Raw genomic sequence first — 4,456 nt, 5'->3', positions numbered from 1 at the left:
ATAGGAGAGGCTGGAGCATGGGGGGCCCTGGAGAAGAAGAACTGGTTCTTGCTGGGGTTGGCTGGACCCAAGGGCTGTGACCCTCTTCCTCCTGGGCAGAACTGGAGGCCGCCAAGGTCATGGCCTGCAGCCCCAGGAGTGGGGCTGGGGATCTGTTTGGCAAACCAGTTTGGCAAGGCTGTCTCCTCTGTGATGTCATCCAGCCGTGGTGTTCTCTGTGCAACACGGTCAGATAAACGTCTGGGCTTGGAGGAGAAGGGGGCCCGGGCCTAGGTGCTGAGGGGTGGGGAAGGAGTGACCCTTCAGTGTAGGAAACTGGGAGGCAAGTGAGCCCTGTGAAGGCAAAGCGCACCTGAGACACCCACTGGGCTGTGATGAACCCCAGGAGAACAGCCTCACGGACAAAGGAGAGGCTTCTGGATGGGCCAGCCGGGACTTCCTGTGACTTCCGGGAGTTCCCTGATGCCTGGTGTCATCTAGGCTTATTGCTGGGGCCCTGTATAACTGCTGGCCAGTGGGTTGGAACCATGAAAATACATGAGTGGCAGTTTTATTTTTACTACGAACCTCATGGCTTGAACCCCGTGAGGCAGAACTCCATCATATACAGAAGAGGAGACAGGCTCGGCGAGGCCAAGCCACACCAGCACCTCACACAGGATTAGAACCCAGAACCCTTGATCTTAACCACAGTATCCTGCCACCTACCAATTGGGATCTCTGCCTACATGGTGCCTTATATATTTTTAACTGCTTGTGAGCACAGCAGCTGAATCACAGCGTCATAGAATCGTAGATGCCCACCTTGTGGTCTAGGTAGGTGATCAGTCCTAGAGAGGTCAAGGAACAGGCTTCAGGTCACACAACAGTTTGGAGGTGGAACTACTCCATACCCCAGATCCCCACCCTCCCCTTGTTTCCCTCTCAAGGCCTGGCACACCCATGCACGAAATAGTAGTTGTTAGCACATATTGAGTCCCTATATGTGCCATTCAGTCATTTATCATCACCACAGCCATGAGAGGTATGTGCTAAGATTATATCCATTTTACAGATAAAGAAGCTGAGGTTCAGGGACTTCCTTGGTGGTCCAGAGGTTAAGAATCTTCCTTGCAATGCAGGGGACATGTGTTTGATCCCTGGTCAGGAAACTAAGATTCCACCTGCCATGGAGCAACTAAGCCCGTGCGCCGTAACTCTAGAGAGTCCATGTGCTACAACGAAGGATTCCACATGACCAACGAGGACCCCGCATGCTGCAATTAAGACCTGATCTAGCCAAATAAAAGAAATGAATATTAAATAAAAGAAAGAAACTGAGGCTCAGAGAAGGGAAATCATTTGCCCAGGTTGACACAGCATGTTGGTGGTAGGGCTGGAATTTGAACCAATCCCTTGGTGGACCCAAGAAGCCTCACTGGAGGCATGAAGACCTCTGGACAGGAGGTGGGCGGCCCCTTTGCAGGCTCCCGAGGTAAGCAGTGTCCAATTTATAGTTTCCACACAGGCCTGGCCTCCCTGGGGCGGGCAGAAAAGTGCTGAGGCTGTAGAAATGCTCTGAACCTTCCCAGAGGAGGCGGCCACGGTGGGAGGGAGTGTTTGGTGTGGACCTCAGAGCCAAGTGTAGACGTGGCGGCTGGGCCCGCTGCAGGCGAGGGAGGGCAGGCGGGGTGGGGCCCCGAATCGAACCGGCCTGTTAGTAGCGTTCCAGCCATCCGCCAGCCAGGCTCGGCCCTGCCCGCCCTTCTAGCTCCTCATCTGGATTTGAGATGACAACGCTGGGCCTAATAAAAGCAGAATGGTAGCAAAGGCAGGGCCTGGAACCACAGCCAGCGGGATGCTGGGATCCCCCATCATCTCATGCTGGCCTGGAACAGGTTTCTGAATATTTAAAATAATAGCAACTGCTTATGAAGTGGACACGTACCAGGCATTGTGCTAAGGTCAGCCCACGGTAACTCATTTATTCCTCATGATCACCCCAATGAGATAAGACTCTTATTAGCTCTATTTGATGATAGAGAAACTGAGGCACAGAGAGTTAAGCAACTTGCCCCTGATGGTTATAACAGCATCTTACTGCTAAGCACACACATGTCCGTCCTGGGCTCCATGCTAAGCACTTTCCGTGTGTTTTCCCATTTGAGGAAAAGGCATGAGGCATCCTAGGCAGATAAGCATTTATTTAGATGATGAAAAGAAATGAGATCCAGAGAGAAAAGGGACTTGCCTGAGGTCACATGGCTGCAAGGGGCCACTCAGACCCTGGACGCTAATACTAGAGAGAGTAAGACCTTGGCTTCTGGAATCAAGACAGACCTAAGTACGCTGGTGACATCACGGATCCTTAGCTGTGTGGCCCCGGCAAGTCACATCACCTGCCTGAGCTTCTGTTTTCTCCTCTGTAAAATGGGGGTTGGTTGACATGATACCAATACCACCTGCCGGCTATTAAGCCCAGCTTGGGAATAGTAGATCATTTACATCATGCCTCTAGTTTGTGCATGGGCTGTGCTTAGTCGCTCAATTGTGTCCTACTCTTTGTGACCCCCAAGGACTCTAGCCGGCCAGGCTCCTCTGTCCATGGGGATTCTCCAGGCAAGAATACTGGAGTGGGTTGCCATGCCCCACTCCAGGGGATCTTTCCGACCCAGGGATCAAACCAGGGTCTCCTGCATTGCAGGTGGATTCTTTACCAGCTGAGCTACCAGAGAAGCCACTAGTTTGTGCATCCCCTCGTTCAATCCTCACAACAGCGCCCTGTGGGTTTGCAGCTTTTCATTGAAAGCGTGGTCAGCAACTTTGGCATCTCCTAGGAGCTTCTTGGGAATGCAGAATCTCAGGCCTCGCCCCAGACCTACTGAATCAGGATCTGTATTTTAACATGACTCTCAGGGGGGTTCATGTGCACACTATAGTTTGGGTTCATGACCACAGGAATCAACTGGGTGATGAGGGTGGGGAGGTGTCCCTTATACCTGAATGTTCCTAGAAGAGCTGCTGCCTCCGTGATCTCCAGGAGAAAGATGTTCCCCAGGGTCCACTGAGGAGAGGTCAGTGAAATCAGCAGTCTTGGGCTGCTGTACTGATTCTTGCTTAGGTGCTGGCTGGGGAGGAGTCAGCCCACAGCAGACTGCTCCTCACATAGCAGATGGGCCTGGGAAACCTGGCTTGTGACCTGCCAAGGAGGAAACGACTCAGGACTTTGGAGGGAATCTACTATACACTGCTGGATTCCTACTTAAGGGACTTTTTTTTTTTTTTTAATGTGGACCACTTTTACAATCTTTATTGAATTTGTTATGATATTGCTTGTTTTATGTTTTGGTTTTTTGGCCTCAAGGCAACTGGGATCCTAGATCCCTGATCAGGGATTGAACTCGAACCCCCTGCATTGGAAGGCAAAGTCTTAACCACTGGATGACCATGGACATCCAGGGGATTCTATTTTGAAAGGCTCATCTGCTTGGCTGAAGGAAGGCAGGGGGTGGCCCGGGCGGGACCTTCACTTCGCCTGCTCCCATCCAGGCAAGCAGTTCCTAAAAAGCTGCCCTCAGAGCGTGAATTGGGACCAGCCGTATTGACTCGGCCCTGTAGGAGTTCCAAAGCACGTTCACCCTTTATCGTTTTTGATCTTCGTAACGATCTTATACAAAATATGTAAACAAACAAAAAGAACAAAACCACCAGTCAAGCATGGAAGTTTCCTGCCTTTAAAGAAGGGTGAAGTGCAATCCCAGGAGTGTTGCTACTTAACTTGTACCTCCTTCTTAGTTTGTTAAAATCCTGTTCTCAGATTAAAGGTGCTGTTGGATTAAGAGGTTAGGTCAGGGGTGAGTCCATTCTCATTCTTTCAGTTTATGAAGTTGTTCATTTAAAGCATGCCTGTGTAGCTCTCTCAGTAAGACGTAAGTATCCACGCAGGTTTATTCAGTACTCTCTGGAGCTCAAGAGTTTCCCTTTAAGGGCCAGAGCACTATTTGAGGAAGCCAAGTCCTCCTTCTCCCATTTCTGCCATTGGAGAAGGGATCTCCTGCCTGCCACCCGCAGGTCCCAGGCATTACTCACTACCACGAGGCAGCTCCCCAAATTGCAGGCAGACTCTAGGAGGAATCTGTCAGTCTCTACAAGGCTTGCCTTGTGTCTCCAAAACTTATTAAGTGACATCATAAGGCTTGGCAAATAGGATGAGGGAGTCTGACCAGTGAGGACAGACAGAAGCCTGCAGGCATGGGTGCAAAAGGGTGTTGAAAGCGTCTGTCGCTTTGTCGTGTCCAGCTTTTTGCGACCCCATGGACTGTAGCCCACCAGGCTTCTCTGTCCCTGTAATTCTGCAGGCAAGAAATACTGGAGTCAGTATCCATTTCCTTCTCCAGGGGATCTTTCCTACCCAGGGATTGAACCCAGGTCTCTTGCATTTTGGGCAGATTCTTTATCATCTGAGTCACCAGGGAAA

The sequence above is a fragment of the Bos javanicus genome, chromosome 17, assembly GCF_032452875.1.
Source record: "Bos javanicus breed banteng chromosome 17, ARS-OSU_banteng_1.0, whole genome shotgun sequence".
In the NCBI taxonomy this organism is placed as follows: domain Eukaryota; kingdom Metazoa; phylum Chordata; class Mammalia; order Artiodactyla; family Bovidae; genus Bos; species Bos javanicus.
The sequence above is the reverse complement of the archived record's forward strand: the minus strand, read 5'-3'. Positions refer to the sequence as shown.